Here is a 9,016-nt window from a genome sequence, read left to right as displayed (position 1 = left end):
TGCAGAGAGGGAATGAAATGATGAAGGTGAACGGTTTCCCGGAATCCAGGCGCCAACCACGCACAGATTTATAACAGTGCAACAGAGCCAGTTTGGTGTAGTGGTTAAGTGTGCGGACTCTTATCTGGGAGAACCGGGTTTGATTCCCCACTCCTCCACTTGCACCTGCTGGAATGGCCTTGGGTCAGCCATAACTCTGGCAGAGGTTGCCCTTGAAAGGGCAGCTGCTGTGAGAGCCCTCTCCAGCTCCACCCACCTCACAGGGTGTCTGTTGTGGGGGAGGAAGGGAAAGGAGATTGTGAGCTGCTGTGAGACTCTTCGGAGTGGAGGGCGGGATATAAATCCAATATCTTCATCTACCTCACAGGGTGTCTGTTGTGGGGGAGGAAGGGAAAGGAGATGGTGAGCCGCTCTGAGACTCTTCGGAGTGGAGGGCGGAATATAAATCCAGTATCTTCTTCTACCTCACAGGGTGTCTGTTGTGGAGGAGGAAGGTAAAGGAGATTGTGAGCCACTCTGAGACTCTTGAGTGGAGGGCGGGATATAAATCCAATATCTTCATCTACCTCACAGGGTGTCTGTTGTGGGGGAGGGAGATAAAGGAGATTGTGAGCCGCTCTGAGACTCTTCGGAGTGGAGGGCGGGATATAAATCCAATATCTTCTTCTACCTCACAGGGTGTCTGTTGTGGAGGAGGAAGGTAAAGGAGATTGTGAGCCGCTCTGAGACTCTTCGGAGTGGAGGGCGGGATATAAATCCAGTATCTTCTTCTACCTCACAGGGTGTCTGTTGTGGAGGAGGAAGGTAAAGGAGATTGTGAGCCACTCTGAGACTCTCTGGAGTGGAGGGCGGGATATAAATCCAGTATCTTCATCTACCTCACAGGGTGTCTGTTGTGGGGGAGGAAGGTAAAGGAGATTGTGAGCCGCTCTGAGACTCTTCGGAGTGGAGGGCGGGATATAAATCCAGTATCTTCTTCTACCTCACAGGGTGTCTGTTGTGGGGGGGAAGGGAAAGGAGATTGTGAGCCGCTCTGAGACTCTTCGGAGTGGAGGGCGGGATATAAATCCAGTATCTTCATCTACCTCACAATATCTTCTTCTTAAACAATCGTGCTTGTTGCTCCTGTGTATGTTTATGACTTATCGTGAGACCTTCCTTGTGTTCTTAATAAAGAACATGAAAAAAAACCCAATGTTTGGGTTGTGGAAACGTTATGGAATCTTCATCACTGTGTTCGTGCTCGGGAATGTCACGTTGTGGCATTTGTTATGCAGATAAGCTTTCTTACACCAGCTCTTTGTCAGTTTTGGAACGTTGACCTCCAGGCCTCATTTTGGGCAGGAGCTCACAGGAGCAGCGCTCTGGAACCTCTAAATTTTACTGTGCTCTTTTTTCCTCCCCCCCACCCCCCAAAAAATACTTGCTTCTGGGTTCTGTTGTTCAAACCCCCTGTGAGAACTGGCTGAACTCTTAAGACTGGACAAATTTTCTGATATTTTCCCCCACCAAAAATGGGGAAAGAACCAAAACATAGAAAGCAGACAGATGGAAATCTTCATCATGCCGCTGTGGCCACATAGGGGAAAGTATTTTTAAAAGCATGACGGGAATAGGGTTTTCTGATGACAATTCGAATTCAAGAAGCATTTGAAGTCCACCTGCCAGAGATGTCAGGGGTGTGTGGCACAGGCAAATGAGTTTTGCACATGAGTTTTGCTAATGAGTTCCGGCACCTCTTTTTCTACGACACAACCCCTGTAATGACCTCACTTGGCTTTTTAATTATCAAAAATTGCCAATTATGGTTTTCAAACTCACATTCATGTTACAGGTAAGAGGCTTCTCTAGGGAGCACAAAAAGGCACTAGACCAGGGGTGGCCAAACTCGCTTAACGCAAGAGCCACGTAGAATAAACGTCTGATATTTGAGAGCCACAAGACATGAATGTCAGATGTTTGAGCGCTTCAAGGAAGGGAAAAAGCCAACTAGTTGGGGCGGGAGAGGTGGAAAGAAAGCAACTTTAACTTCAAATGGATTCTCCAAGCTGCTGGCTGACTTGACTTGGTGGAGTTATTTAAAGAGACAAATGCCTTCTTCGAGCCGGCCAATGGGGTGGTGAGGGCTTTGAGACCCACACGATATGTGTGAAAGAGCCACATGTGGCTCCCGAGTCACAGTTTGGCCACCCCTGGACTAGACTGTTCATTGCTGGCCGTTTCATGTGCTAGCGGCTGCCAAAATATATTTTGAATGGTCACAGCACATCCACAGCGTTGTAGACGTTTTAAAAAAACATAGATCTGTAACCCAAAGAACAAACATGGTTCCGGTTTTGTAGACAGGCGACTGTGAAGTAAATAACTATAGCACAGAAGACAGTGGGCGTTCAAGAATGCTAATTGTATGTAAAAAGCATGAAGGTTCTTTCTACCATATGTGGTGGACTTGTGAAAGAGCTAAAATGTTTTGGCAGATGATTCAGCAAGAGATTTCTAAGATCTTGGGATATGAATTTAACAAAGTTGCAGAGACTTTTCTGTTGGGATAACAAATGGAAAAATTTCCAAAAGAAGATAGAACTTTAATCTGGTACTTGCTCTCAGCTGCTAGGACATTGTATGCGCAGTTGCAGAAGCAAGAAAAAATACCAGAGAAATGGGATTGGATTGTAAAAGTTATGACATGGAGTGAAATGGATAAGTTAACAAGAACTTTAAGAGACTATGATTTAGAAGTATTTAAGATGGCATGGAAGAAGTTCAGAAGATATGTAGAAAAAGAATGGAAAATAAAAGGACATTGGACAATTTTTGATAATGATTAAGTATAAGTGGGAGGAGGATATGAATTTTGGTTCTTATTAATTAGGGGTACCTTTTATAATGATGTTTTGAATATAGTACACTGGCGGGGGTCAAGTAATGGGGGGAGGGGTAGGTTGAAAGTAATATATGGGATAGAGGGGAAAAAAGAAGTTATTAATGATACAAGAAATTGAATATATTGCCGTATGTTACTAATAAAAATTGTTTGAAATGAAGAATGCTAATTGTAAAAGGGGGGTGGTATTTCCCAAGCAATAATCTTTGGTATGACAACAAGGCCGTTTAAACGTAAGGTTGCCAGCCTCCAGGTGGACTGGAGAGTAAGCCAAAGGCTGTGCCCAAAAACCTCTTACTGGCAGGGCTTTTTTTGAGCAGGAACGCACAGGAACACAGTTCTGGCTGGCTTGGTGTCAGGGGTGTGGCCTAATATGGAAATAAGTTCCTGCTGGGGTTTTTCTACAAAAAAGCTCTGAAACAATGGTGATGTCAGGGGGTGTGGCCTAATAGGCAAATGAATTCCTGCTGGGATTCCCCCCCCCCAAAAAAAAGTCCTGCCTGTATGCCATGTCAATTTCATTCAATAAAGAACCAGAGAATCCTTCACAACGGTCTAAGTTTTTTTCTTATTTCATATGCACAAAAATGCTCACAGGCAGAGTGGTTGAAAGTCCGAGTCCGTATCTTTTTGAAACTTTGGGGGTATTTTGGGGAGAGGCACTAGATGCTGTACTGAAAAATTGGTGCCTCTACCCCAAAAAACAGCCCTCCCCCAGAGCCCCAGATACCCACAGATCAATTATCCATGATTTTCTATGGGAATAAATCTCCATAGGGAATAACAGAGTTCCCAGCAGACATTTCGCTCCCCTCCCCCCACTTTCTGACAGCCCTGAAGCTGGGGGAAGGTCTCCAAACTGGGGGATCCCCTGCCCCCACCTGGGGATTGGCAACCCTACTTTCAAGGAGGGAGCTGGAGGGCTTCTCAGAAAACAGCTGGGGGTGGCCAGTCCGGGTTGATCTGAATATCTTTGCTCGTTTCGCCCCCCAGTGGCTGTCTTTGTCCTTTACGGAAATGAGGCCAGGGGTGCGGCCACACCTCACATTAAAAGCGGGTGTGTAGCGCTCAGATTTGCAGCTGGATATTGATTCGATGCAGGGCTGTTCAGACGAGCATCCAAGAATGCGACTCATTCTGTTGTTGAGCGATCACACATCCAAAACTATCCCACTCTTTTCTTGGAGCATGCGTGATCAGATGTTGATTTCTGGGAGGAGGGCGGGGTCCACTGAACATGCGCCCAACTGTTTGGAGGTGGGAAATCAAACAATGCTTCAGAGGCAGGGGGGAAGGGGGAAAATTTCCGGAATTAACATTGCGGATTCAAACCAGGGAACTGCCAGGAATTACTTTCCTAGAAACTGGCAGTGACAATGATATCTGGAAATCCTCCACATTGAAAAAAAAGATTTTTTTTTCCTATTCTGAAGAGTGGGATAACTTCCCCCCCCCCTCCGATCCTGTGTTGATTGGAGAAGCAGAAGCGTCATCTCAGATTCCCGGATGATCTGGCAATGCGCATGTCTGCTGGGGCTTTTTTTAAATAAAAAGGTGGGAGGGGCGGTAAACATTCCAAAGGGCAGTATCGCGCGTGAGCTGTCCAAACAGGAAAAAGCCGATTTTGTGCCGCTGTTTTGAAAAAGGGCCGGACTTTCTGAGCTGTCAAATTAATGCGGCACTGATCCGCAGCAAGTTGGAATGACCCTGGATGACGCTCGATTGCCAGATGTGGATGTCTGAATGAACACATTTAATCCGTCAGCGAGACGGAGCTGAGTCGCCACTAACGGTACATCTGGCTGCGCCCCAGGAAGACAAATATTCTTCCCAAAGAGACTGGAGGGAGATGTGGCAGACTCTCGTCTCCTGCCAGGGGTTGCAAATTCTCAACCAGTCCCTGCACTGCGCCTTTAGCGATGGTTTAATCTCGGGGTGTCAAACATACAGTTTGGAGGCTGAATCAGGCCCCAAGAGGGCTATCAGGCCCCTGAGCAACTGGCTGTCGTCTGCTTCCTTCTCCCTCTCTCTTGCTTCCTTCCGCACCACAGCTTGCTTTTCAAAGCCTGCTCAATCGCACAGGAGCTACGGAACAAAAACCTCTCTGTTCACTCTGATGGAAATCTGCAAAAGGAAATTACATTTTCACCTGTGCTGTTTCTATATAACTTCCTTGTATTTCTGAGTGTCGCCTGTGGTACTGCCTTCTTTGCTCAAAGTAGCCCCAGTTACCAGCTTTACTTGTGGGAAATAATACGGCCACTAGACTCCTATTTCTGCTGCAACATACTAAGTTATCCTCTTTTTTGTTATCACAAACTTGTCATAATGCATAATGTAGTAGTCCTATTGCTTAGGATCCGTGCTTTAGCCATAGCTGGCAGCACTGGGGGGATGGGGTCAGGTCTGTAGCTAGAGGGGTTTCAGGGGGTTTCAGGCCCCTCCAATCAAACCCCTGCTCTTCCTTCATGGCCCCTCCAATCAGCTGATTGGAGGGGCCATTTTTTTATTTATTTACTCAGGAAAGTGTTGGTTTTAACTGGGGAGGTGTTTGTGAGTTTTAGGTCCAAGGCATTCTGTAGGTCTTACTACTGTGTGAACATTCTACCTAGGGTTGCCAAGTCCAATTCAAGAAAAATCTGGGGACTTTGGGGGTGGGGCCAGGAGACTTTGGGGGTGGAGCCAGGAGACATTGGGGGCGGAGCCAGGAGCACGGTGTGATAAGCAGAATTGAACTCCAAGGGAGTTCTGGCCATCACATTTAAAGGGACAGCACACCTTTTAAAATGCCTTCCTTCCATAGAAAATAATGAAGGATAGGGGCACCTTCTGTTGGGGCTCGTAGAATTGGACCCCCTGGTCCAATACTTTTGAAACTTGGAGGGCATTTTGGGAAGAGGCACTAGATGCTATACTGAAAATGTGGCACTTCTACCTCAAAAAACAGCCCCCCCAGAGCCCCCGATACCCGTGGCTCAATTCCCCATCATTCCTTATGGGAATTGTTCATGGAGGTGCATGATGGCTGTGGGGGTGGGGCTTCCCCCGCCGGCCAGCTGGCTGGGGGAGGGGGGAAGCCTGTAAAACCAGGGGATCCCCCGCTGGGACCTGGGGATTGGGAAGCCTAATTCTACCCTACCCAGAGCTTCTCTGTTTTGCAAATTTTTACATGTTAGTATCGCTGTTACTGTTTCAGTAAAAGGCAGCCAAGTTAAACCTGCCTTGCTGTGTCAGACCGGAGAAGCTGGTTAAAAGAAATGTTGTTCTGAAGCGACGGAACCAAGATACACACTTAAGCAAAATAATTAGCCCCCCCCCCCAAAAAAAAATGTGCCCCACTAAATAAAAATCCTGGCTTTGGGCCCCACCAAATGAAAAATCCCGGCTATGGGCCTGGAGTGGGGGCAGTGCGCAGGCTAGGGTTGCCAAGTCCAATTCAAGAAATATCTGGGGACTTTGGGGGTGGAGCCAGGAGACATTGGGGGCGGAGCCAGGAGCAAGGGTGTGACAAGCATAATTGAACTCCAAGGGAGTTCTGGCCATCACATTTAAAGAGACAGCACACCTTTTAGAATGCCTTCCTTCCATAAGGATAGGGGCACCTTCTTTTGGGGCTCATAGAATTGGACCCCCTGGTCCAATCCTTTTGAAACTTGGGAGGTACTTTGGGGAGAGGCACTAGATGCTATATGGAAAATTTGGCACCTCTACCTCAAAAAACAGCCTTCCCAGAGCCCCTGACACCCACGGATCAATTCCCCATCATTCTCTATGGGAATCATTCCTGGAGGTGCATAATGGCTGTGGGGGTGGAGCTTCCCCCGCAGGCCAGCTGGCTGGGGGAGGGGGGAAGCCTGTAAAACCAGGGGATCCCCCGCTGGGACCTGGGAATTGGGAAGCCTAGCGCAGGCCATCAAGTTTCTTCTGAGAGCCCAGAGGGTTTCCAAGGCAAGAGCCAAACAAAGGAAGTTTGCCATTGCTTGCCTCTGTGTAGCAACCATGAACTTCCCATCCATGTACTGACCAGGCCTTACCTTGCCCAGCTCCCCAGGTCTGATGAGATTGGATTAGCGTGGGCCATCCAGCTCAGGGGAAAGAGACCAACAGAGGTGGTTTCCTCTCACCTGCCTCTGCGTAGCGACCCTGGACTTTCGTGGTGGTCTCCCATCCAAGGACTAAGCAGGCCTGACTCTCCTTAACGCCTGAGACCTGGTGAGATGGGGCTAGCCTGGGCCGTCCACGTCAAGGCAAGAGACCAACTAGGCTTCCCAATCCCCAGGTCCCAGCGGGGGATCCCCCGGTTTTACAGGCTTCCCCCCTCCCCCAGCCAGCTGGCCAGCGGGGGAAGCCCCACCCCCACAGCCATTATGCACCTCCATGAACGATTCCCATAGGGAATGATGGGGAATTGATCTGCGGGTATTGGGAGCTCTGGGGGGGGGCTGTTTTTTGAGGTAGAGGCGCCAAATTTTCAGTATAGCATCTAGTGCCTCTCCCCAAAATACCTCCCAAGTTTCAAAAAGATTGGACCAGGGGGTCCAATCCTATGAGCCCCAAAAGAAGGTGCCCCTATCCTTCATTCTTTTCTATGGAAGGAAGGCATTTTAAAAGGTGTGCTGTCCCTTTAAATATGATGGCCAGAACTCCCTTGGAGTTCAATTCTGCTTGTCACACCCTTGCTCCTGGCTCCGCCCCCATGTCTCCTGGCCCCACCCCCAAAGTCCCCAGATATTTCTTGACGTGGACTTGGCAACCCTAAGACCAACAGAGGTGGTTTTGCCATTGCCTGCCTCTGTATAGAGACCCCGAATTTGTCAGGCCTCTCCGACAATTGTTGGGGAACTGGAGGAATTTACTAGGAGCAGCATGGAGGCCCATCTGACATACGACATTACTCTGACATTACTCTGCTCTGGGAAGACCTCCCCTGGAGACTTGTGTTAGTTTGGGGCACCCCATTTTAAGAAGGATATAGACAAGCTGGAATGGGTCCAGAGGCGGGTGACGAAGATGGTGAGGGGTCTGGAGACCAAGTCCTCTGAGGAAAGGTTGAAGGAGCTGGAGATGTTTAGCCTGGAGAGGAGGAGGCTGAGCACTTGAAGGCTGAGCATATAGAGGATGGGCTGGAATTGTTTTCTGCGACCCCAGAAGGTAGGACCAGAACTAATGGGCTGAAATTAAATCAAGAGTTTCCGGCTCAACATTAGGAAGAACTTCCTGACTGTTAGAGCGGTTCCTCAGTGGAAGAGGCTTCCTTGGGAGGTGGTGGGCTCTCCTTCCTTGGAGGTTTTTCAACAGAGGCTAGATGGCCATCTGACAGCAATGAGGATCCTGTGAATTTAGGGGGAGGGGTTTGTGAGTTTAGAGCAGTTCCTCAGTGGAACAGGCTTCCTCCTTGGGAGGTGGTGGGCTCTCCTTCCTTGGAGGTTTTTAAACAGAGGCTAGATGGCCATCTGACAGCAATGAAGATCCTGTGAATTTAGGGGGAGGGATTTGTGAGTTTAGAGCAGTTTCTCAGTGGAACAGGCTTCCTCCTTGGGAGGTGGTGGGCTCTCCTTCCTTGGAGGTTTTTAAACAGAGGCTAGATGGCCATCTGACAGCGATGAAGATCCTGTGAATTTAGGGAGAGGGATTTGTGAGTTTAGAGCGGTTCCTCAGTGGAACAGGCTTCCTCCTTGAGAGGTGGTGGGCTCTCCTTCCTTGGAGGTTTTTAAACAGAGGCTAGATGGCCATCTGACAGCGATGAAGATCCTGTGAATTTAGGGAGAGGGATTTGTGAGTTTAGAGCAGTTCCTCAGTGGAACAGGCTTCCTCCTTGAGAGGTGGTGGGCTCTCCTTCCTTGGAGGTTTTGAAACAGAGGCTAGATGGCCATCTGACAGCAATGAAGACCCTGTGAATTTAGGGGGAAGTGTTTGCGAGTTTCCTGCATTGTGCAGGGGGTTGGACTAGACGACCCTGGAAGTTCCTTCCAACTCTATGATTCTATGACGGGTCCACATCACTGCCTGCATAACCTGGAAATGACATCATCGTGACTGGGACGTCGAGACAACACTCTGGAATTTGGACCGAAAACTCTATGGTAAATTCGCTTCTACCATAGAGCTTTTGCCCAAATAGCAGAGCATTAC

This window comes from Heteronotia binoei, chromosome 20 (assembly GCF_032191835.1).
Source record: "Heteronotia binoei isolate CCM8104 ecotype False Entrance Well chromosome 20, APGP_CSIRO_Hbin_v1, whole genome shotgun sequence".
In the NCBI taxonomy this organism is placed as follows: domain Eukaryota; kingdom Metazoa; phylum Chordata; class Lepidosauria; order Squamata; family Gekkonidae; genus Heteronotia; species Heteronotia binoei.
This window is presented reverse-complemented; position numbering follows the sequence as displayed.